Genomic DNA, 25,926 nt, shown 5'->3' on the forward strand with positions numbered 1-25,926 from the left:
CCCTCCCACCCACAACCCTCCCCTTTCCCACTCCCTCTCCCCTTCCATTCACATCAAGATTCATTTTCGATTATCTTAATATACAGAAGATCAGTTTAGTATACCTTAAGTAAGGATTTCAACAGTTTGTTCCCACACAGAAACATAAAGTGAAAAATAATAGATGATTTTTTTTAAATGATGATGAAATCAGATCAGACCTATTGTCATGTTTAATCCCAGTGAGAGTCAAGTTGGGAATTGATAATTTCTTTCTTTCTTTTTTTTTTTTTTTTTTTACAGAAGATCAGTTTAGTGTACATTAAGTAAAGATTTCAGTCGTTTGCACCCCCATAGAAACACAAAGTGAAATATACTGTTTGAGTACTCGTTATAGCATTAAGCCTCAGTGTACAGCACGTTAAGGACAGAGATCCTACATGAGGAGTAAGTGCACAGTGACTCCTGTTGTTGACTTTACCAATTGACACTCCTGTCTATGGCATCAGTAATCTCCCTATGCACCAGTTATGAGTTTCCAAGGCTATGGAAGCCCCTTGAGTTCTCCGACTCTTATCTTGTTTAGACACGGTCATAGTCAAAGTGGAGGTTCTCTCCTCCCTTCAGAGAAAGGTACCTCCTGCTTTGAAGACCTGTTCTTTCCACTGGGATCTCACTCACAGAGATCTTTTTGCCAGAGTGTCTTGGCTTTCCATGCCTGAAATACTCTCATGGGCTTTTCAGCCAGATCCGAATGCCTTTAGGGCTGATTCTGAGGCCAGAGTGCTATTTAGGACATCCGCCATTCTATGAGTCTGCTGAGTATCTCACTTCCCATGTTGGATCACTCTCCCCTTTATTTATTCTATCGGTTAGTATTAGCAGGCACTAGACTTGTTTATGTGATCCCTTTGACTCTTAGTCCTTTCATTATGATCAATTGTGAACTGAAATTGATCACTTGGAGTAGTGAGATGGCATTGGCACATGCCACCTTGATGGGATTGAATTGGAATCCCCTGGTATGTTTCCAACTCTACCAATTGGGGCAAGTCAGCCTGAGCATGCCCCAAATTATACATCTCTTCCCTCTCTTATTCCCACTCTTATGTTTAACAGGGATCACATTTCAGTTAATTTTCAACACTTAAGAATAACTGTGTGATAATTACAGAATTAAACCAGTCATATTAAGTAGAACAGACAAAAAAAAAATACTAAGAGGGATAATGTATTAAGTTGTCCATTAGCAGTCAGGGCTATGCTGATCAAGTCACCATTTCTCATAGTGTCCATTTCACTTCAGGAGGTTTCCTTTTTGGTGTTCAGTCAGTTGTCACCGATCAGGGAGAACATATGGTATTTGTCCCTTTGGGACTGGCTTACTTCACTCAGCATGATGTGTTCCAGATTCCTCCATTTTGTTGCAAATGACTGGATTTCGTTGTTTCTTACTGCGGTATAGTACTCTAAAGAATACATATCCCATAATTTCTTTATCCAGTCTACCGTTGATGGGCATTTAGGTTGGTTCCAGGTCTTGGCTATTGTGAATTGCACAGGTGTTCCTTCAGATAGATGTTCCTGGTGCATGTTGTCTCTCTCCTCCTTTATAGTCCTCTTCCACCAATCCCAACTCTGCTACCCACACACCGAGCACGCTGCTCTCCTCCAATCAGGAGCAGGTCCTACAGTTTATTGGTTGAACTGGAGGCAGCTGTGTAGAAGCTGTTTCCTCCTCTCCCAGCGCCATATTGTGGGAGAGCAGATGCATAGAATAAGTCTTAATTCCAGTAACTTAGTCTAGTCCGAGTTGCTCCCCACAACCAGGAGGAAGCACCTGGCTCCTGGCTTCGGATTGGTGCAGCACGCCGGCCATGGTGGCCATTTGATGGGTGAACTAACGGAAGGAAGACTTTTCTGTCTCTCTCACTGTCTAACTCTGCCTGTCAAAAAAAAAAAAAAAGAAAGAAAGAAATAATGATTTTGAGGCCTTGACTGAGTTTGGATCCCAAATCCATTTGAATCCCAGTTTTCTGCAGCCTGGGGCCAAGCTACACCCCTGAGTGCTGCCCCAGGGCTTTCCCATTCTTCTTCTTCAGGCTTCGGCCATGCTGAGTGTTTGCACCTTCTCTGTCCCCGTGTGATGGCTCTGGAACAAACGCAGTCCCGCTGGTCCCCACTAGTTCACTGTTCCTGGTCCCTGGTGCTGGGAGAGCCACTGAGCACGTTTCCCCGTCCCTGTTCACCAGGGGAGCTGCGTGCAGTGGCCTGGCAGCCATTTCCACAGTGAAGGACCCCGAGGGTGGGGAGCGAATGCGTGTGCTCCACAGGACGCCCAGGAGGTGGACGGGAGGCAGCACCAGACAGCTCTGGAATAGAGGTGAGGTGCTCTGCGTGACGGACAGCCACAAAGTCTGTCCAAGCAGCATTCGGACCCCGCGTGCCTCCCCCACCCAGCTCAGCGAAGCAGCAGCCCCTCCCCTCTCTGCAGAAATCTGTATTCTGGGTCCCTGGGCCTGGGAGCCCCTGACACAGCTGGGCAAGGAGTCCTCCCTTGGAGCTGGCACGTCCCCCTTTCCCCTCACACGTGGGTTTCAGGATCCTGGAAACCATGAGGCTTCTGGTGGGAGACTGGCAGAAAGTTGTAGGGGAGTCTAAGCTAAGGGGAAAATCTGTAAGAAACTGAGAGCAGGGAATCCACACAGTGGCCTGGGAGGGTGGCTCTCCAGTGAGGGCCCCACTGGGCGAGCCTTGCCCCAGGCCTGGTGTCTCTGTCCATTTGTGTTGTGTAACTAAACACCAGGGGTCTGTTTGCTCCTGATTGTGATGGTGGGAGGGTCTAAGGACTCGGTGCTGGCAGCCTGCCAGGAGCCCCAGGTTGCATCACATGGCAGAGAAATGGGAGCTGGCTGAATGCTGATGGGGTGGCCTGGCCTGTGACACCCCCCCGCCCAGAGCTCCTTCAGTCCACAAGCTATCCCATTGCATTCTGGGAAGAAGCTGTGTGCTCCTGGCTTCAGCCTGGCCCAGCCCTTGTTGTTGTGGGCATTTGGGGATTGAACCAGCAAATGGGAGCCCCTGTATCTTTTTGACTATCTCTCTGCTTTTCAAAGAAATAAAAATAAGTAAAAATTATCTGGGTCTGGGGAGAGGTGTGTAGATCATGGGGCTGCTCTTGGGACATCCACACCCTACACCAGACTGGGGTGCCTGGTTTGAGTCCCAGCTGCTCTGTGCTTCTGGTAGAGGTTTTTGCTGATATACCTGGGAGGCAGCAGATGATGGCCCAACTGCTTGGGTTCCTGACACCCACAAGGTAGACCAGGTGGAGCTCCTGGCTCCTGCCTTTGGTCTGGCCTATCCCTAGCTCTTGCAGGCTTTTGAGGAGTGAGCCAGAGTAGAGCATGTCTGCCTCCTTCTGTGTGTCTCTGCTTCTTTCTTGTCACTCTGCCTTTCAAATAAGTAATAAATCTTAAAAAGAATATCCTTCCTATCAAAACAGAGCAATTCTACAACTTGGTATTTACTTGAGAGAAATGAGAACATTTGTCCATATCAACAGTTGTACACGAATGTTCAGGACTGAGTGTGCCTTGGCTTCATGCTGGAACCCAGCCAAGTGCCATCATTAAATGAATGAACAAACCGTGGCGTGTGAGTAGGATGGGATCCTGCTCAGCCATCGCAGGACACTGAGCTCCAGATGCACACGTAACTGGTGACTTCAAACACGTTCTGCACGCTACCTTTAGGTGAGCTTCTAGAGTAAGGAAAATGCATCTGCAGGGGCGTGAAGCACATGAGTGATGCCTGGGCTGCAGTGGGGCAGTGAGGAGGGGAGAACGACTGTTAGGGGATTTTTGTGGTACTTACAGGACTTTTCATTTCTTTGCCAGTGCATGTGATATACCTGCCAGTGCATGTCAAAATACTTTGAATTTCCAATAAAATGGGTACATTTATTATATGTAAATTATATCACTGGAATAGTATAAATATGAAATCAATCCCACACTGTGGTATAGTAGTTTAAGCTGCTGCCTGCAGTGCCAGCACCCCCTTTGGGCACGGATTGGAATCCTGGCTGTTCCACTTCTGATCCAGCTCCCTGCTGCTGTGCCTGGCAAAGCAGCAGAAGTGCTGCCCCTCCACCCACGTGGGAGACTGGGAAAAAGCTCCTGGTTCCTGGCTTTGGATTGGCCCAGCTCCAGCCATTGTGGCCATTAGTGGAGTGAATCAGAGGATGGAATCCATTTCTCTCTCTCTCACTCTCGTTCTCTGTCTGTAATGCTGCCTTCCAAATAAAGCTGGGCAGGCATTAGCAGAGCAGCGAAGGTGCTACTTGGGATGCCTGCTCCTGTCAGTGTCTGGTTCAAGTCCTGGCCCTGCTTCCAATCCAGCTTCTGCCTAATGCACACTCTGGGAGGCAGCAGTGATGCTCAGCTGCTTGTCTCTGCCACACATGTGGGAGGCCAGGTAAGTTCCTGGCTCCTGGTTTTGGTGTGGCCCAGATGGAGCTGTTGCAGGCATTTGGGGAGGGAACCAGTATATGGGAACTCTCTCTCTTTCTTAGGTTTCTCTCTGCACTTCAAATAAAATGAAAAATTTTTTTTGGACAGGCAGAGTGGACAGTGAGAGAGAGAGACAGAGAGAAAGGTCTTCCTTTGCCGTTGGTTCACCCTCCACTGGCTGGCGCACCACGCTGATCTGAAGCCAGGAGCCAGGTACTTATCCTGATCTCCCATGGGACTTGGGCCATCCTCCACTGCACTCCCAGGCCACAGCAGAGGGCTGGCCTGGAAGAGGGGCAAGCGGGACAGAATCCGGCGCCCCGACCGGGACTAGAATCCGGTGTGCTGGTGCTGCAAGGCGGAGGATTAGCCTAGTGAGCCGCGGCGCTGGCCTAGAAATTTTTTTTAATTATTTATTTGAGAGGCAGAGTTATAGACAGAGAGAGGTAGAGACAGAGAGAGAGAGGCCTTCTATCCACTGGTCATTCCCAAAACGGCCGTAACAGCTGGAGCTGAGCTGATCCAAAGCCAGGAGCTAGGAGCTTCTTTTGGGGTCTCCCATGTGGGTTTAGGGGCCCAAGCACTTGGGCCATTTCCATTGCCTTCCCAGCCATTACAGAGACCCGGAACGGGAAGGAGCCGCCGGGACACAAACCAGTGCCCACTGGGGATGCCGGCATCTCAGGCGGAGGCATAACCTACTGTGCCAGAGTGCCAGGCCCAAAAGAAGTTCTTTAAAGTGAATACCCACTGCTAATATCCTCAGAGAGATTTCTTCAAAAATTCTGTATTTACAAAATAAGAAGGCTTACAATAGTTTAAAAAAGGTATGTGGCCTCAAAAGAGCTCTAAATTAAAAACACAACTGCCAAAGTTGTTTTCAGTAGTTTTATTTTGTAAGATTTATTTATTTATTTGAAGAACAGAGCTGCAGAGAGAGAATGAGAGACACAAAGAGAATCTTTTATACAATGGTTTGTCCCCAAGTATCTGCGGTGGTCAGACTTGGCCAGGCTGAAGCCAGGAGCCTGAAACTCCCACCAGGTTTCCCATGTGGGTGTGGGAGTTAAAACCTTGAGCCTTTAAAAAAAAAAAGAATATTTATTTGAAAAGGTAGAGCTACATAGAGAGGGATCTTCAGCTTCTGTTTCACTCCCCAAATGGCTGCACTGGCCAGAACTGGACCAGGCTGAAGCCAGGAGCCAGGAGTTTCTTTCAGGTCTCCCACATGGGTACAGGGGCCCAAGCACTTGGGCTGTCTTCAGCTACTTTCCCAGGTGCATTAACAGGGAGCTGGATCAGAGTGGAGCAGCCAGGACTCCAACCTCTGCAGCAGGCTGCAGCTTACCCTGCTGTGCCACAATGCCAGGCCCCTGCAAATGTTTTAAAAACTGAAGATTACGATGAGAAAAACCTTGCAGAAATTAGGAAGAGAAAAAAAAAAAACCTGAATAGATGGTCAGTGGAAAAGGAAATTAAAGCTGAATTTAGGTACTGGTTGTGAATTACAGGAGTTCCACCAACAGAACTGAAGGAAAACCTAGAGGAAGAAATCCCTACAGAAATATTTCAAGAAGAAGCCAGAGTGGAGGATGCGTGTTTGCACAGTGAAAGCCTTGAGCGTTCAGACAAGACAGAATGACTGCTCAGAACCTGAGGGCGGCGATGTTTCCAGAAAGGAGGAGAAAGTTTTCACAGACATTGTCAGGACCCAGAATTGCATTAGCATCTTGATGGTGGCATGAGAAGCTGGAACATAGGGACCAGTCCCTTAAACCTTCCGAGAGCATTGCAGCTGACCTGACAGGATGAGTGAAGCCCAGCTTTGCGACTCAGGGGGGCTGGACACCCACACCCAAGGGTCCTCTCCCTGTGCTGCAGATTGGGAACCAAGGCTGCAGGCCGGCCCTGAAGTGTCCACTGCACACAAGGGGAGTCTGGGACCCCTCACACAGCCCTGAGCTCTGCGGGCTCCTCCACCGGGGGCCCATGCTCTGGCCGCAAGGGGAGTCCAGGATTTCAACCTGGGAACAGCCTCACCACCTGTAGGTTACATGAAGGGCATCCTAGGTGACCGACGGTGAGAAACCACGTTGGGGAAAGTGGTGCTGATGGATCCGGGTGCTCATTGCACTGTTAAGCAGAGTGCAGGTGAAGCACAGCTTGTAAAACAGGGCAGTCCATTTCTGTCATGATGTGCAGGTAGGGGCACGCTTCTAAAGTCTGCAAGGATCTACACCCAAAAAGTGTATTTTGGGATTTAGGGTGACTTTGTTTGAAAAAGCAACAATTTTCCCACCCACTCGTTCTGTGCTCAGATACCCACAAGAGCCACATCTGGGCCAAGCTGGAGCCAGGAGCTGGGAACTCAAGCCAGGCCTCCCCTGTGGGTGACAGGGGACCCGAGGACCTGAGCCGTCCCTGCTGCCTCCCAGGGACTGCATGAGCAGGAGGCAGTCCCACTTAAAGTGCAGGCATCCTGGGTGGGGTCTTAACCACTGTGCCAAATGCCCACCCTGGATTAAGGGTGGTTCTTAGAGTGTACTTCTCAGCATTTTCCATATACTGCCAAAAAGCAAATGTGCACAGGGCTTTTTGGATTTTTTTTTAAGCAGAGAAGTGTTCAGATACCCCTCAACAAGGACAGGGAGGCCTAAAGGTTTGGACCAAGGAAGTAGGGAAGGGGATTTTTGGGCCATTTCCTTCCACCCAATTCCAGGATAGCCATGGGATCCTATGCAAAACAGCTTGCTCCTGAAGAACAGGACACGTTTCCTAAAACATTGGTTGCATCAGATTGAGAGTTACCTTCTTCGGAGTCAGTCATTTTTAAAAACAAGTAGGCCCACATAGAGACAGTGTGGGTGGGGGCCGAGTGCCTGTTCCTTCTGCAGGCTGCGGACCTGCAGGCTCTGCCCCTGCCTCTGAGGGCTGCCACCTGGGATGTCAGGTGCCCAGCCAGGGCAGCGTGGCCTGGATCTGGGAAATGCAGGAGAGAAGCAAAGACCATGTCTAAGGGCAGTTTGGGGCAGGGGTGCTTTCCACCCCTTGTCTCTGTCCCTCACAGGCAGTGGGACCTCCGCTGTCCACTCTGGGCCATTTTACAAAATTGCCCCCAGAATCCTAACTTCCAGGAAGACAACTTCTGGGAAAACATGGGGGTTGCATTCCAGAGGGCACACACATGCCATCAGCACCTGAAAGCACTGTGTTTTGCATTAAGGAGCTCTGTCAGGAGGCCTGGAGTTCCAGCCCAGCCCTGTGCTGAGCCCTCATGAGGAAGGGGTGTGTGGGGGGAGTGCCAGGTCAGAGGCCACCCCAGGGCAGGCACCTGCTTTCTCAGTCCTGGCTGGAGTCCAGCTGGGCTCTTGGCTCCTGCTACAAGCACAGCCCACAGTGCAAACCCAGGCTGACTGCTGACCACAGAGCAGCAGCGGAAGGGAGACCAAGGGAAGCTCCACTGGCAGCCACAGGTGCTAGCCCCAGTGGGTGTAATTGTGCTGCCACAAGAACCACACAAAGGATCCGTGCAGTCCTCAGTGTGACTCCACAGCAATGACCCCCACCAGGGAATCCCGTGTGGAGCCTCCCACATTGACTACCCAACGTCCCATACACACCCTGAGCCCGCGCAAGCAGCCACAGTGTTTTCACAGTTTTGATGCACCAGCCTCCCAGAGTCAGGATCACCCAGCCCCTGTCAGTTCTCCCAGGAAGACTCAGGCATCTCCGCTCAGCTGGTTGCTGGGCACATGGGAATGAGCTGGTTCAGCTCTCCCTTATGTCCAGAATGGCACCCACCCTCTCTCAGCTTGTTAAAGGATGCTGATGCAGGGTGATCGGGAGAGAGCAACGTGCCCCCATTTTTACCCTCTACTTTGGCATTCCCACCAGACTTCCCACAGATGTAACTCCAGTGGCTTGGGCTGCTACAGACTGGTCTCCCCTCACTCCAGAGCTGGTCTGAGCTTCTCAGCTGCTGGGGTCCTGAGTTGTGCATGTCCACACCCTCCACACAGGTGCACAGTGTCCCTTCAAATAGCACGAAGTTTGCTCTGCCATTTTCTCCTGAACTCTTCCCTGAGACTGCACTCTCTCCACTTTTTGTTACACTCTCTTCTCCTTGACTAGAGCAGTAAGCTCCCTCCCTATTCTGCCATCTTGAATCTCTCTGTCCGTCTATATCTTTTTTGAAAAAATATTTGTTTATTTGAATGTCAGAGTTACAGAGAGAGAGAGAGAGAGAGAGAGAGATCTTCCACCTGCTGGCTCACTCCCCCAGATGGCTGCAGTGGCAGTGGCTGGCCCAGGACCAAGCCAAAAACCAGGAACATCACCGGAGTCTCCTATGAGGGTACAAGGGACCAAGCACTTGGGCCATGCCCTACTGCTTTTCCCAGGCCATTAGCAGGGAGCTGGATGAGAAGTGGGACAGCCAGGAGTTGAACTGGTGGCCACAGGGGATGCCAGCATCCCAGGCAGAGACTCGGCCTGCTACGCCATAACGTCAGCACCATTTGTTTTTACTGACAAAGTTATGAAATTAAACATACTTCTGCCATTCTCCCTTAAGAGTAGATATTATTTAGAAAAAATGAACGATGGGATTGATGGCTCTGGTTTGGCTGTTTTACATGTTAACTGTGTGAATGGGAGGACTTTGCCTCCTCGATAAGTGGAGCACTTCTACTTGGGTTTTCATTGTCTGTGGGATGCTGGGAGTAGACGTTAGCCCCCGTGGGGCCAGGGAGGCATGAAGAGTTAGGACCTGAGCCTGTCAAGGCTGGGCACAGAGGATGCACAGCCCAGTGGCATGTTGCCTGCCCAGCAGAGCCCCCACTTGGGACATCGCCAACTGCCAGGGCTGCCAAGGTTTAGGAATTTTCCATTCTAAGAGGGCAAGGAGGCAGCCAGTCACAGAAGAGAAGGCTTTATTTTAGGGGGAGAGAATGGATGGGTACAGAGGATGGGGGTTCAGTCTGTCTGGACAGAGGTCAAAGGTGGGTTGGCGCCGGGCTTGGTTTCTCTGGAGGGCGCCCTGTCTTGAAGGCAGGCAGGTATTGTCCATGACCCGAGGCTTGGAGGCAGGTGAGGTGGAGTCGGGCCCTTTGTGAGGCTGGAACTGGGGGCGCGTGGGCAGAGAAGCAGGCGGGCGGGCAGGTGGAGCTGGGGCGCCCCTGTCACCAGGTGTGGTCAGGACGCCAGGCTGGGTGGAGGAGCCCTTTGGCTGAGGCAGGCAGGGTGGGAGCTCCTGTCCATCATTCGGGCTGGGGCAGGCGCTCTGTTGAAGAGGCCGGCGTGTTGGGGGTGCCGCTGTCATCGTAGGCAGGCTGGGGAGCCTCTGTCATGGCGGCAGCTGGGCTCAGGCTTCCCCGTTCTTGAGTCAGTCCAGGTTGCAGCACCCTAATAGAACTCCAGGATAGGGCGCCCGGCAGAATCATTGGAGGTTAGGGTGCCCCTGTCACGGAGTCAGTAGAGGCTAGAGCATGCCTTTCTTCGAGTTAGTCCACGTTGGGGCACCCCAGTTAGTCAGGAAAGGTTGGGGTGCCCCACTCAGATGGAGAGGTTGGGGCACCCCAGTCAGGTTGCAAAGAGGTTGGGGTGCCCCAGTAATATTGAGGAGAGATTGGGGTGCCCCATCATGTGTAGGAGAGGTAGGGGCACCCCAAAAGCTATAGGAGAGGTAGGGGCACCCTATCATATAGTGGAGTGGTAGGGGCACCCCATCAGCTATTGGAGAGGTAGGGGCACCCCATTATATATAGGAGGGGTAGGGGCACCCCATCATGTAGTGGATAGGTAGGGGCACCCCATCAGCTATAGGAGGGGTAGGGCACCCTGTCAGCTATAGGAGGGGTAGGGGCACCCCATTAGTTATAGGAAAGGTGGGGCACCCCATCAGTCATAGGAGAGATAGGGGTACCCCATCATGTATAGGAGAGGTAGGGGCACCCCATCAGGTAGAGGAGTGGTAGGGGCACCCCATTGTGTATAGGAGAGATAGGGGCATCCCAGCAGTTATAGGAGAGATAGGGGTACCCCATCATGTATAGCAGAGGTCGGGGCACCCCATCAGTCATAGGAGAGGTAGGGGCACCCCATCAGTCATAGGAGAGGTAGGGGTACCCCATCATGTATAGGAGAGGTAGGGGCACCCCATCAGTCATAGGAGAGGTAGGGGCACCCCACTGTATAGGAGAGGTAGGGGTACCCCATCAGCTATTGGAGAGGTAGGGGCACCCCACTGTATAGGAGAGGTAGGGGCACCCCATCATGTATAGGAGAGGTAGGGGCACCCCAGCAGTTATAGGAGAGGTCGGGGCACCCCATCAGTCATAGGAGAGGTAGGGGCACCCCATCAGGTAGAGGAGAGGTAGGGGCACCCCATCATGTATAGGAGAGGTAGGGGCACCCCATCAGGTAGAGGAGAGGTCGGGGCACCCCCTCAGGTAGAGGAGTGGTAGGCTGATTCCCGTGCGGTGGGACAGTCCTCTTGAGGCGCTCCTGCTCGTGATGCAGTCGGGTCAGGCACAGCTCTGGGTCTTCGGGTTGGGTCCTGTGCCCCCGTCAGTGCTTCAGGTGGGCTTGGGCTCTTCTCTGTGTGCAGAAGCCTGCATCCAGACGCCGCAGATGTCTGACAGGTCTGGTGGGTTGTCCTCCCAGGGAGACTGGCAGGGCCATAGTGCCCCTTTGTGAGGCAGCCGTTGTGGTGGTGTGCCTGCTGTGAGACTGGCAGAGTCAGGGTGCCCCTAGTGAGGCAGGTGATGTCACAGGTTCCCTTCTGTGAGGTAAGCAGAGCCAGGGTGCCCCGTGTGTGAGCTGTCGTGTGGTTGGCTGAGGAGAAGGAGCCCACACTCCTGTTGCTTGCTGAGAGCCCCTGTCTGCTGGGTCCATTGGCTTGCTCTTTTAGTCCATAAATAAAGATGCGTGCTCCTCTTTGTGCCAAATGGGGTACAGCGAGGCAGTAGAGGGACTGCCCCGGGCCCCAGACTGGGTGGAGATGGGAGGGGCTGCTTCTCTCTCTCTCCTGGTCCCACTCAGCTTGGGGCAGTGTAGAAAGTGTGGGGGCACCCCTGTCAGATTAAGGAGAGGTGGGAGTACCCCATATAGATTCAGGAGAGGTTGGGGCACCGCAGTCAGATTCAGGAGGGGTAGGGTGCCCATTCAGATTCTGGAGAAGTTGGGGCACCCCAGTCAGATTCAGGAGAGGTTTGGGCACCCCAGTCAGATTCAGGAGAGTTTGGGGCACCCATGTCAGAGTCAGGAGAGGCTGGGGCACCCCAGTCAGATTGTGTTGGGGTTAGGGCACCCCAGTCTAATTCAAGAGAGCTGGGGGTTTCCTGTCAGAGTCAGGGAAGGTTGGGACACCCCTGTCCTTGAAGCAGTCTGGGTTGGGCACCACTATCAGGTTCAGGAGAGGTCATGGTCCCCTGTCACTGACAATGCAGGGTTGTGGTGCCCTGCTTTGTGACAGGTGGGGTGCGGCACCCCTGTCGTTTAGTCAGCTGGGCTTGGAGCACTCCACATGTGAAAGATGAGGTGCCAGTGTGCACCTGTGAGATTCAGGCAAGGTCACAGTACCCTTTTTGGTTCAGCAGGCCTAGTGGGGCGCCCTTTCTAAGAAGCAGCTGGGGTCAGGTTGCCCCTGTGAGATTTAGCCGAGGACAGGACACCTCTGATGGTGAGCCAGGCAGGGGCAGGGTGTCGCTGTGGTTGGGTCAACCAAGATCAGGGCAAACCTGTAGGTGGGCCGGGCCAGGTAGTGCGGCCTTGTTGGTGTTGCAGGCGGGTTCAGGCCTCCCTGTCAGTGTGGCAGGTGTGTTCATGGTGCCCTGGCAGTGTCATTGGTGTGTTCTGGACGTCCCTGTCAGTATAACATGTAGATTTTTGGTGTCCCTAGGGGTGTGGCAGGCTGGTTTGGGGTGCACTGTCGGTGAGGCAGGCCAGTTTGGGGTGCCCCCTGTCTGTGTGGCAGGAGGGTTGTGGGCATCCTTGCCACTGAGGAGGGTTGTTGGGGAAGCCTCTGTCGGGACAGGCAGGTTTGGGTGTTCCTTTCGATGTAACAGGCTCGTTTTGGCATCCCTGTCATTGAGACAGGTGGGTCGGGGAGCCCCTGTGGGTGCGACAGACGGGTTTGGAGCACCCCTCTCTGTGTGGCAGACACATTAAGGGCATCCCTTTTTTTTAATTTATTTTTAATTATTTTTATTTTTTGACAGGCAGCGTGGACAGTGAGAGAGAGAGACAGAGAGAAAGGTTTTTCTTTGCCGTTGGTTCACCCTCCAATGGCCACTGCAGTCAGCGTGCTGCAGCCAGTACATCGCACTGATCCAAAGGCAGGAGCCAGGTGCTTCTCCTGGTCTCCCATGGGGTGCAGGGATAAGCACTTGGGTCATCCTCCACTGCACTCCTGGGCCATAGCAGAGAGCTGGCCTGGAAGAGGGGCAACCGGGACAGAATCCAGTGCCCCGACCAGGACTAGAACCCAGTGTGCTGGCGCCGCAGGTGGAGGATTAGCCTATTGAGCCACGGCACTGGCCAAGGGCATCCCTTTCATTGAGGTGCGGTCAGGGAGCCTATGTCATCGTGGCAGGCAGGTTTGGGGCGTCTCAGCTGGTGTGACAGCCAGTTTCAGGTGTCCCTGTTGGTGGGACAGCCAAGTTCGGGGCACCCCTGTTGGTGTGGCTGGCAGGTTTGAGGCATCACTGTTGGTATCACTGGTGGTTTGGGGCACCCCTGTTGTGGTTGGCAGGATTGGGGCATCCCTGCTGGTGTGGCTGGCAGGTTTAGGGCATCTCCATTGGTGTTGCTGGCAGGCTTGGCGCATCCCTGTTGGAGTGGCTGGTGGGTTGTGGCATCCCTGTGGTGTTACAGCCAGGTTAGGGGCGTCCTTGTCATGAGGTGGGCAGGTTGTGGAGGCCCTGTTGTGGCACACAGGATCAAGGCGCCCCTGTGTGTGTGGCAGGTGGTTTCAGGCGTCCCAGTTGATGTGGCTGCCTGGGTCAGGGCTTTGCTGTTGGTGTGGCTGGCAGGTTCCGAGCATCATTATTGTTGTGGCTGCAGGTTTGGGGATTCCCTGCTGGTGTGGCTGGCAGGTTTGGGGCATCCTTCTTGGAGTGACAGCCAGGTTCGGGACATCCCTGTTGGAGTGGCTGGTTCAGGGCATTCCTTGTTGGTGTGGCTAGCAAGTTCAGGGCTTCCCTGTTGGTGTGGCTGGTGGGTTGAGGGTATAGCTAGCTGTTGGTGTGAATGCCAGGTTTGGGGCTGGTAGGTTCAGGGTATAGCTGTTGGTGTGGCTAGCAGGTTCAGTCATCGCTGTTGGTATGTCTGGCGGGTTCAGCCATCACTGTTGGTGTGCCTGGCAGGTTCAGGACATCACTGTTGGTGTGGCTGGCTGGCAGGTTTGGGGCTTCACTGTTTGTGTGTCTGGCATGTTCCGTGCATCCCTGTTGTTGTGGCTGGTGGGTTTGGAGTGTCCCTGTTGGTGTGGCTGACAGGTTTGGGGCATCCCTCTTGGTGTGACAGCTAGGTTCGGGGTGTCTCTGTTTGTGTGACAGCCAGGTTCTGGGCATTCCTGTTGGTGTGGCTGGCAGGCTCGGGACATCGCTGTGGGTGAGACAGGTGGGTTCAGGGCACTGCTGTTGGTGCAGCTGGTGGGTTCAGGTAATCCCTGTTCTTGGCAGGCAGGTTCAGGACAACCCTGTTGGTGTGTCTTGTGGGTTTGGGGTGCCCCAGTAAGTGTGGTTGGCAGGTTCAGAGTGCCCCTTTTGGGGTTACAGGCAGGCTCGGGGTGCCACTGTCAGTGTGACAGGCAGGTTCAGGACCTCCTTGTTGGTGTGACAGCCAGGTTGGGGGCATCCCTGTTTGTGTGACAGACGAGTTCAGGGCACCCCAGTTTGGGTGGATGGCAGGCTCAGGGCATCACTGTTGGTAAGTCCAATGGGCTCAGCATGTCTGTGTTGATGTGGCTGGTGGGTTCCGGGTATAGCTGTTGGTGTGGCTAGCAGGTTTGGTCATCGCGGTTGGTGTGGCAGGCAGGTTTGAGGCATCGCTGTTGTGGCTGCATGTTGGGGGCTCCCCTGTTGGTGTGACAGCCAGGTTCGCGGCAGCCTGTTGGTGTGGCTGGGGGGGTCCAGGCATCCCTATTGGTGTGACAACTGGGTTCCTGGCGTTCTTGTTGGTGTGGCTGGCCAGTTTGGGGCATCGCTGTTGGCTTGGCTGGTTGGTTCAGGTAATCTCTGTCGGTATGGCCGTCAGGTCTGGGGCCTCGCTGTATGTGTGGCTGGCAATTTGGGGGCATCCTTGTGGTGTGGTTGCCAGGTTCGCACATCCCTTCCGGTGTGGGTTGGACTTAGACCCTCTTCCACTGCTTTCCCAGGCCATAGCAGAGAGCTGGATTGGAAGTGGAGTGGCTTGGACTTGAACAAGCGCTTGTATGGGATGCCAGGGCTCTATTAACCTTCTGCGCCACAGCACTGGCCCCAGAAGTTATTTTAAAAAGTGATTGCCGGCTGGCGCCACGGCTCACTAGGCTAATCCTCCGCCTAGCAGCGCCGGCACACCGGGTTCTAGTCCCGGTTGGGGCTCTGGATTCTGTCCCGGTCGCCCCTCTTCCAGGCCAGCTCTCTGCTGTGGCCCGGGAGTGCAGTGGAGGATGGCCCAAGTCGGGCCTGCACCCCATGGGAGACCAGGATAAGTACCTGGCTCCTGCCATTGGATCAGTGCGGTGCGTTGGTCGCAGTGTGCTGGCCGCGGCGGCCCTTGGAGGGTGAACCAATGGCAAAAGGAAGACCTTTCTCTCTGTCTCTCTCTCTCACTGTCCACTCTGCCTGTCAAAAATAAAAAAATAAACTAAAATAAAAATAAAAAAATAAAAAAGAAGGTGAGCATTTCATTTCTAAAAAAAAAAAAAAAGTGATTGCCGTGGGGCCGGTGCTGTGGCACAGTGGGTTAATCCTTTGCCTACGGCGCCAGCATCCCATGTTGGCACCGGCTCTAGTGCCAGCTGCTCCTCTCCCCATCCAGCTCTCTGCTACGGCCTGGGAAAGCAGTGGAGCATGGCCCATGTCCCTGGGCCCCTGCACCTGCATGGGGGACCTGGAGGAGGCTCCTGGCTCCTAGCTTTGCATAGGCGCAGCTCCAGCCCTTGCGGCCATTTGGGGAGTGAACCAGCGGAAGGAAGACCTTTCTCTGCATCTTTCCATCTCATTGTCTAGCTCTTTTAAATAAATAAATAAATAAATAAATAAATAAATAAATAAATAACAGTGATTTCCTCTAGTCCCTTCAGATCGACAGTAATTGTAAGCTTGAGGCTTTGGTTGATATAAAATACAAAGATAGTTGTGATAACTGGTAAAATTGAAATTTAAATTTTTCATTTAAGATTTAATTTAGTTTGCCTCTTTCCCAAGGGGATTCAATCAATGGCAATTACAGATTGGTTTGGAAGAACAAGTAGTTTAAAAGTAGTGTTTTAATTTAATGTTTCCAGATACTTTTTGTTAACTGAGGGGACAGTGAAAGCCCGTTTGATGGGTTTTGTGAAGTGGTGAGAGGTGAACAAACAAGCTCTAGCGGATGAATTGGTAGTGACTGTGGAGGCTGGTTTTGTGGTGAGATTTTAGAATCATCAACATTCTGAAAACTTTTCAGTTTTTACCAGATTTATGCGTTTGTGTATATTTTAACATCTATCAAGACAATGTAAAGAATCTTTTTAATAGACATGTTTATCATGTACATTAATATGCATTAATGGTCATTCTCAGGTAACTATGAGAGCTTACAAATGAGATATTGAACCCATTGCCCCTTGTTTTATATTAATACAGTTTAAAATAAGGATATTTTAAAAGTGATGGAGGTAGCTGAGAATTCATTGTATTTTTGTTAGAATGTTACCAAATAGAATAAGCAAGTTGTGTGCCTGTGCCATCTTTATGGGGTTCAGTGCTGGCTCAGCCCTCTCCTTCAGAGGACTGGAGTGGCTGGTCATCCTTTGTTCTCCCTCTGTTCTGTAGTTAGAAGAAAGGTCATCAGCAGAGAGTCACGTGTTTCTTTACAAGTTTGAGAGAGAATAACCTCATGAGCAACGGTATTTGATATCTTTTCCAGTTCTTCCAGGTTAACTGACTTTTTAGGGTTTTCAAACATTCTTGATTTGTAGTGATACTTTGTGTTTTTTCTGGGAAATAATATATTAAAAGCTTAGAATTTATTGGTTTTTTTTAAAGAGTTTCTGTATGTGAAGGCAGAATAACAGGAAAAGGGGGAGAAACACACAGAGAGATCTTCCATCCTCTGGTTCGCTTCTCAAATGGCCTCAGCATCTGTGTCTGGACCAAACCGGACCTAGGGGCTTCCTGGTCTCCCACATGGGCGCAGAGGCCCAGGTGCTTGACCCGTTTCCACTGCCTTCCCAAGCACATGAGCAGAAAGTTGTATGGGATGCCCGCTTTGCAAGTGGTGCTGAGCTACAATATTGGCCCCTAAAATTCATTGATTGGTGTTCTTTGTAAATTATTTTTTATTTCATTTACTTGAAAGGTAGAGCAATGGAGAGAGAGAGAGGTCTTCTCCTTGCTGGTTCCCTCCCCAAATGGCCACAACTGCCCATTCTGAGCCAGGCTGAAACCAGGAGCCAAGAGCTTCTTCTGGGTCTCCCATGTGGGTGCAGGGGCCAAAGCACTTGGACCATCCTCCACTGCTCTCCTGGCCATAGCAGAGAGCTGGATCTGAAATGGAGCAGCCAGGACTTGAGCTGCCACCCACAAAAATGGGATGCCAGCACTGCAGCTGGTGGCTTAAGCCACTGTGCCACAACACTGCCCTCCCTGTAAATGATGTATTAGTGTGATTCTTTACCATTTTTCTCCATGTTAGCTTTCTGTTCGTGTTCCTTAATTTTTATGGTAGATTTATCATTTATACCATTTTATTATTTATTTCTGTTTTACTCTATTTTCTTGTTTTCCTCCAAGTTAGGGAATGTTTCTAACACGCATACCATGTAAAGCACAATATAAAAACACTTAGGCACTCACAGCCCCACTCAGTGAGGTATTGCATGAACCGAAGCCCGCTGTGTTTCCTGTGCTATCCAAAGGTAAAACCATCATTGTGAATGTAGTGGTTATCATTTCTATTCTTCTTTCATATTGTCAATGTTACATTGAACTGTGATAGGCATTTTTGTGCATTGCACCTTGCTAACATGTGTGAGGATTATTCTAGGAGTTAGTCAAAGGTGTAGAATTTTGGGGTTATAGTATGCGTATTGTATTGAGCCTTATTGATATGTTCACATTATTCTCTACAATGGTTGTACCGGTTGATACTGTCCCCTCAAGGGTGTGGAAGTGAGCATTGTTCCTTGCTCTTGCTAGCTCACATTGTTTGTTTCTTCTAAGAACTTTCTTGAGCTCATTTATTCTGAGATGTTGACCTTGAGTTATTGCAGATGTCTGCCTCACAATAGGGGTGGGTGTTTGCCCTCATGTTCAAGATGCTGCTTGGGTACGTATGTCCCGTATCAGGGAACCTGCCAAGTGTGAGTCTGGCTCCGCTCCTGATTTCAGCTTCCTGCTAATCTCAGCCTTGGAGTTGGTGGTGATGGCTTACATCCTTGGGTCTCTGCCACCTGTGTGGTGGAAGCAGGTTGAATTCCCTGCCCCTGACTTCAGCCTGTTCCATCCCTGCCTACGTAGGGCATCTGAGGGAGTGATACTCTCTGTTTCTCTTTCTTTCCCTGCCTTTCAAATAAATAAAATATGCATATAAACTAAAAGCATTCATGCCTCAGAGTATTACTTTTGTTTTTCCTACACATTTTTTTTGCCACTTTTGTATTACCTGGTGTTTTTATTTTTCAAAGGATTTAAGTGTATCTGGAATCTTGAGTGTTTGTATTTAAATATGGTGGCTCATTTTTAGTTTTAGTGTATTTATGAAGGTCATGTGTCCCAAATAGAGCCAGCTTTTAAAATGTAAGCATTGAGTCACTGATGCTCTGAAGAAGCTGTACACACAGTTTATGGTCCTACGTGTGCCTGGTGTTTCCCCCATTCAGAGATGGTAACTCAGTCCAGGTCTCCCATACTGATGGTAGAAATCTAGTTACTTGAGACATCATTGTTGTTTCCAAGGAAGAGTGATTAGTGGGAAGCTGGAAGCAGAAGCCAGAGCTGGGAGGCAAACCCAGGTACTCTGATGTGGGACCGGGGCACCTGAAGCAGCATCTTAACCACTGGACCAAACGCTCGCCTCCTCCAGAGGATTCTTGACGCTTTGTAAGGCATTGTATGTGGTTAAACTGTCCTGAGTAATGGCAGAGCTAGAATTGGGAAACCGAAGTGAAGAGACTGTGTAAGGATTTTTATGATTCTTCAGTAAAAACATTTAGAAATTGAATGTAGTTTTTCTGATTCTTGGGCTGCTCTTACATCCACTAAGTTAGGATTGAAAATAGTAGGTCTTTGCTGTCTTAGGTGGGATGGCCATGTGTTGGGCAGTTTCAGTTCACTCATGGTGTCCAGGGTAGTTATCACAGGGGCTCTTTTACTGTTGGGAATACCCTGTGTTGTTTGGAAATGGTATGTACCCCATGCATATGCTGTAGAGACACAGAATGGCTGCATATGCCTAGAAAGGAAGGTGGCAGCACTGAAAAAGGAGTGGAAAGGAGACGCACGTCCAGTAACCACGCTGATAATCTGTCTTATCAGGAGTCCTGTCTCTTATCCCCGCGAGTTAAAATTCATTGAGCACATGATTGGGATGTTGTTTTCCTTTGGGTTCTTCAGAGCAACCTAAGCTCTGTGCCTAGTGACTTTAGTTAGTGTCTCAGCATTGGTGCTTGCAAAGTGTGCTTGTAGGAGCTGGCGCTGTTGCACAGTGGGTAAAGACACTGCCTGCAGTGCCGGCACCCCACATGGACAGTAGTTCGAGTCCTGGCTGCTCCACTTCTGATTCAGCTCTCTGCTGTGGCCTGGGAAAACAGTGGAAAATGGCCCAAGTGCTTGGGCCTCTGCCACCTGCGTTGCAAACCCAGGAGGAGCTCCTGGCTCCTGGCTTCAATTGGCACAGCTCCAGCCATTGTGGCCAACTGGGGAGTGAACCATTGGATGGAAGACCTCTCTCTCTCTCTCTCTCTCTCTCTCTCTCTCTGTCTCTCCTTCTCTCTGTGTAACACTAACTTTCAAATAAATAAATCTTTGTAAAAAAAAAAAAGTGTGCATGTAGACAGAGCACAACTTTGGACCTCTCATCACTTGCAAAAAACCAAGCCTTTCCGGCTCACTTTTTAGCTTTTGGCATCAGATCAGATGGTACAGCTGAAAACTTTGTAAACTGCTAGATGCATGCAATGTTCTTATTTGAATATACTTTTCAAAAGACTGTACTAACTACTTTGTCTTTCGTGTATTTGTTTTGTTTGTTTGTTTGTTTGTTTGTTTGTTTTTTGAATTCAGCTTTCCACAGGCTACAAATGAAACATTGCTAGGCAAGTTTAAGCATCAACATGAAGAGAATTCTTACATTGAATTTCCAGTGTTAATGGAGCCTGCTTTCATCAGAAAGCATTATTCTGGGAAAGTAAAATATGGAGTAAAGGTCTGTCGCTCCCCGTCTTCGTGGAGGAACGACACAGGACCCTGCGCTGTTCTTTCGTCTGCTCGGCCCTCCCCGGGTTTGCTGCTGGTTCTTCCCGGGTGGGCTACCGACCCTTCCACCTCTGTGGAAGGGCGGTTCCCCCTGCCACATTCCCCACTTCCGCGGGGGAGCGGCACACCGCCGGCTGGCTCTCTCGGGGGCTGCACAGGTGTTCCTTCAGATAGATGTTCCTGGTGCATGTTGTCTCTCTCCTCCTTTATAGTCCTCTTCCACCAATCCCAACTCTGCTACCCACACGCCGAGTACGCTGCTCTCCTCCAATCAGGAGCAGGTCCTACAGTTTATTGGTTGAACTGGAGGCAGCTGTGTAGAAGCTGTTTCTCCCTTCTCAGCGCCATATTGTGGGAGAGCAGATGCATAGAATAAGTCTTAATTCCAGTAACTTAGTCTAGTCCGGGTTGCTCCCCACAGATCCCCCTTTCTTTTTATTTTTTGGCATTGATACGCGCCTGTCTTCGGTGCCCCGCGGCACACACTCTGCTCTGCTTGCTGGAATTGCCCACAGGTGCTTACAAGTCCTATCAATCAGGCAAACCGAATCCGGGTCCTCTCTTCGCCATGTTGTGAGGAGGTTTTTAGGCGCTGATGCGTGCCTGTGTTCGGTGCCCTGCAGCGCATGCTCTGCTCTGCTAGAACTGCCTGAAGGTGCTTACAAGCCCTACTAATCAGGCAGACCGAATCCAAGCCTTCTCATTACGGTATTGTGGGGAGACTTATTGATGTTAATTCGTGCCTGTCTTCGGTGACCTGCGGCGCATAAGCTGCTAGCCGCCCGCAGGTGCTTATCGTCCTAATCAGGCAGACCGAATCCAAGCTCTCTCATTGCTGTGTTGTGGGGAGGCCTTTCTCTATTTCTCTATCTCCGGGCATTCCTATTTCTCCTATTTTACGTCTATCTACCAGCATTCCTATTTCTCTCATTTTACTTCTAAAACTTCTGTTTCTCTTATCCCTGCGGCTTCCCGGCGCCCGCCCCGAGGCTGCTTCTCGGTGCCTCGCCGCCCCGCGGCAGCTTCACGGCTCTGCGCGGCTTCCCGGCGCCTCGCCCCGCTGGCGGGCTCCCAGCTCTGCGCGGCTCGGCTTCGTGCGCACACTCCGCAGTCTCCACGCCCTTCGCGTCCGCACCACGGCCTCGCGCCAGCCCCGCGTTCCCTATCCATTCACGCCCCGTGCTCTCTCTGCATGCAGCAGCTTCCGCGAGTCACACAGCCCCAGCTCACGTTTCCGCCACCACCGGCATTCAGTCCAAGTTCCCCGGACTAACCTGGCGAATTCCAACCTGGCGGCCCACGTCTCTGCCTCTGGTTCCAGATTTTCGCCTTTTGCTCCCCGGGCTGACTTGAAGAATTCCAAGATGGCTTACGTCTCCGCCTCGGCCTGCACTCGCGGCTTCATCCTCCCTAACATTTTTCTCTACCCGGTATGTTCCCCTAAGTTTTCTTCCAACAATATTCCTCCCTCATTTCTCCTGGCCTCTCCCCACAGTCCGTATCCAAGTCTAAGTTTCTTACAGGTTTCACTTTCACTTTCAACCTACAGTCTGTATCTGAGTCTAAGTTTCTTCTTGCTTTCACTTTAAATCCTAACTTCTTTCCCACAGTCCGTATCCGAGTCCAAGCCTCCTCCAGGTTTCACTTTCGCTTTCAATCTCCTAGCTTCCCCGCCATAGTCCGCATCCGAGTCTATGAAAGCTTTCACTTTCGCTTTCAATCCTAACTTCTTTCCCACAGTCCATATCCAAGTCTATGCCTAGGCTTTCAATAGCTTCTTCCGGCACCTTTTCTGTCCGGCTTTTCCCTAGGCTCTTTGCTAGTCTCTCTCTCCGGTATTTTCCACTTCTTCCCGTTTCTTCCCTCCTAGGTTTCTTATCCAAGTCACGGCACCATTATGTCACTCCCCCTCTTCATGGAGGAACGACACAGGACCCTGCATTGTTCTTTCATCTGCTCGGCCCTCCCCGGGTTTGCTGCTGGTTCTTCCCGGGTGGGCTACCGTCCCTTCCACCTCCGTGGAAGGGCGGTTCCCCCTGCCACATTCCCCACTTCCGCAGGGGAGCGGCACACCGCCGGCCGGCTCTCTCGGGGGCTGCACAGGTGTTCCTCAGGTGTTCCCCTTAGATGTTCCTGGTGCATCCCGTCTCTCTCCTCCTTTATAGTCCTCCTCCGCCAATCCTAACTCGGCTGCCCACGCGCCGAGTATGCTGCTCTCCTCCAATCAGGAGCAGGATCAGCTCCTGGAGGTCATCACTCAAGTTAGCAAGAGGCAGCTGCGTAGAAGCTGTTTCCTCCTCTCCCAGCGCCATATTGTGGGAGAGCAGATGCATAGAATAAGTCTTAATTCCAGTAACTTAGTCCAGTCCGGGTTGCTCCCCACAAGGTCAGTAAATTTTTCCCTGAGTCTGCTTTCAAAGCAGGGTGTATTGCTGGCTGTGTCATTGTCTGGCTGTCTACTCTGTTGTGGAAGCAGCCTTTGGTCAGTAACATGTGGAGCTATTTTATGTGAGGATCCCACCAAATTCAGATTCTGCTGTTCAGCCCATTATTGCCTCAGATAACATTTCTGTTGGTTTCCTTCTGCAGATACACCTGATGTCAGTCCACTCTAATAGCCTGTGTAGGTCAGAAGGCATAGATTGCATCTGTATGAATGCGCCTCACACACGTTGCTTCATCCCCATTTTTTTTTTTTGACAGGCAGAGTGGACAGTGAGAGAGAGACAGAGAGAAAGGTCTTCCTTTATCGTTGGTTCACCCTCCAATGGCTGCCGACGCCAGTGCACTATGCTGATCCAAAGCCAGGAGCCAGGTGCCTCTCCTGGTCTCCCATGCGGGTGCAGGGCCCAAGGACTTGGGCCATTCTCCACTGCACTCCCTGGCCACTGCAGAGAACTGGCCTGGAAGAGGGTCAACTGGGACAGAATCTGGCACCCCAACTGGGACTAGAACCCGGTGTGCCGGCGCCGCAAGGCAGAGGGTTAGCCTATTGAGCCGCGGCGCCGGCCCCCATGATTTCTTGTATTGTTGCCTTCCGTGTACCCATAAGGTCTAACAAAGCCTTCATGTCATTGTGTGCCTTTAGGTAACTGTGAGTTTGCATTCCTAATGGATGTGTTGAAACTCATAATTCCTGGGGCCTATGCCATGGCTCACTTGTTTAATTCTCTGCCTGTGGCGCTGGCAACCCATGTGGGCACTGGGTTCTAGTCCTACTTGCTCTTCTTCCAGTCCAGCTCTCTGCTGTGGCTCATGAGGGCAGTGGAAGATGGCCCAAGTGCTTGGGCCCCCGCACCCACATGGGAAACCAGGAAGAAGCACCTGGCTCCTGGCTTCGGATCAGCACAGCGCCAGCTGTAGCGGCCATTTGGGGAGTGAACCAATGGAAGGAAGACATTGCTCTCTGTCTCTCTCTTTCTCACGTCTGTGACTCTACCTGTCAAACAAACAAACAAACAAAACAGAAACTAATAACTCCAGGGAGAGAAAGTGTCATTTTTTTTTGCCATTTTTTCCTTGTAATTGGTGAGCCTACCTTTCCACCACTTGATGTTGGAGCCTGCCCTTTAAGGCACTTAAGTTCCCAGGCAGTGCGGTGATGACCTGAGAGTAGGAGAGAAGCAGTAGGAACTGGTTCTGGGTGAATATCCTGTCATGTATTCATCCATTCACTGAGGAGCTTGCTCAGACATGGGGATTGGGAGACACACCATGTGTCATTCATTCTGCTTGGTGTTTGGAATGTTCTAGTGACAAACTAGACAGACACGTTCTTGACTCTGTATTCACATTTGTAGGGGTGTGTGTGTGTGTGTGTGTGTGTGTAATACAGACAGATGAGCTACATGCTGTTAATAATTGAATTCTATTAGTGAAATAGTTGCTTTTATCTGTGGATTAATGAGCACCACGGTTAGAAACTTAAATTCTGAGAGGTGACCTGATGTAAATGTTGTTTTGCTGAGGAAATTGGATGTTGGATATTTAAGTCAGGAGATGGGCAAGGGTTTGATTTTTTGAAATAATTATAAACAGGTCATTGCTGCTGGATTAAACGAATTAGCACAGGAGATCAGGTTGTGGAATGAATTCAGAGGGTGGATGGTTGATTCTTCAGGGCTTCTCTGCCAAGAAAATTAGTGGAGTTTTTCTTAGGAGAAAAAGAACCCTGAAAAGGTCTTAATCAGATGATGTGATTTCCCTTTTTATTTATTTCATTTTGACAGGTAGAGTTACAGACAGTGAGAGAGAGAGACAGAAAGGTCTTCCTTCCATTGGTGCACTCCCCAAATGGCCACTACGGCCGGTGCCGCGCCAGCCCGAAGCCAGGAGCCCGGTGCTTCTTCCTGGTCTCCCATGATTGTCTTGATGACTTTGAGGGGAAAGGACAGCTGGGTGAGACTGGAACCTGAGAGATAATTAGGTGGCTTGTTTTGAGTTGAGGTGAAAAGTTCAGGGTAGTGGGACTTCAGGTGTGGCAGTGGCGATGGTGAGATGAGAGCCAGGTCACGGCGAGATCTGATTGGAACTATCCAGATATTCTCGACATCCTAAAGAAGTGAGTGACTTCTGCCTAGAGCTGATGGGTACATTGGAGGTGCTCTTTTCTGAAACAGAAAACAGGGAGAACTCGGTGTTAGAACAGGAAGTGAAAATGCACTGTAAAAAGCAAAACCACGGCGCCGGCACACCGGGTTCTAGTCCCAGTGGGGGCGCCGGATTCTGTCCCGGCTGCCCCTCTTCCAGGCCAGCTCTCTGCTGTGGCCAGGGAGTGCAGTGGAGGATGGCCCAAGTGCATGGGCCCTGCACCCCATGGGAGACCAGGAGAAGTACCTGGTTCCTGCCTTCGGATCAGCACGGTGCGCCGGCCGTAGCAGCCATTGGAGGGTGAACCAATGGCAAAGGAAGACCTTTCTCTCTGTCTCTCTCTCTCACTGTCCACTCTGCCTATCCAAAAAAAAAAAAAAAAAAAAAAAAAAAGCAAAACCAGACAAACACTTGAGCATATTGTGATGTGCGTAAAGACGTAAATCTAAACGCCACAGATTTCTTGCATGCCTCTTCTCAGCTCATTTCTCCTCAGAGGTAGCTGCCATCCTGTCACCTTTTGTGTACTTAGATCCTCCATTTCAGATAATGAAATCATATAGTGTCTGCACTTAGTCTCTGGTATTCATCCTTACTATCGGGTGGCAAGGACAAGAATGCAGAGAGGATCAGAGGCGGGTAATGAAAGGCAGAGTTAGAGAAGGAGCGGCAGAGAGAGAGAGAGGTCTTCTATCTGCTGGTTCAACCTCTAATTGGCCGCAACAACCAGAGCTGCACCGATCCGAAACCAGGATCCAGGAGCTTCCTCCGGGTCTTCCCACCTGGGTGCAGGGGCCCATCGACTTGGGCCATCTTCTCCAGCTTTCCCAGGCCTTAGCAAATAGCTGGATTGGAAGTGGAGCAGCCGGGTCTCAAAAAGACGCTCCTGTGGGATGCCGGCACTGCAGGCGGTGGCTTGTGTATGTGTATGCAGTTGTACAGTGGACTTCACAATGTTCATAGAACATACGCATTACCTTTTAATTCCGTTTTCCCCACAAGCTCATGTATACAGCGAATGTTTCATGGATTTTCAGGTTGTGTACTATCAGAGCTATTGTGAGGAACCCTGGTGTGCTACACATTGTCAGTGTCATTGTGTTCTTTCCTCAGCTGAATACTTTTCTTTTTTTAAAACTTTTATTTAATAAATACAAATTTCAAAAGTACAACTTTTG

The 25,926-nt window shown here is 50.9% G+C and overlaps 2 long non-coding RNA genes across 3 annotated transcripts in view; both read left to right on the forward strand.

Annotated features, from left to right (window-relative positions):
• LOC127483761 (uncharacterized) overlaps window positions 1-25,926 on the forward strand; it is a 124,915-nt gene that overhangs the window by 25,815 nt on the left and 73,174 nt on the right. The gene's annotated exons all lie outside the window — the stretch shown is intronic.
• Window positions 1,566-8,335, forward strand: LOC138844764 (uncharacterized). The gene is made up of 3 exons (XR_011381107.1): window positions 1,566-2,362; window positions 3,485-3,734; window positions 6,005-8,335. It is a non-coding gene; the product is annotated as an uncharacterized lncRNA (long non-coding RNA).

This window comes from Oryctolagus cuniculus, chromosome 12 (genome assembly GCF_964237555.1).
Source record: "Oryctolagus cuniculus chromosome 12, mOryCun1.1, whole genome shotgun sequence".
Lineage (NCBI taxonomy): Eukaryota > Metazoa > Chordata > Mammalia > Lagomorpha > Leporidae > Oryctolagus > Oryctolagus cuniculus.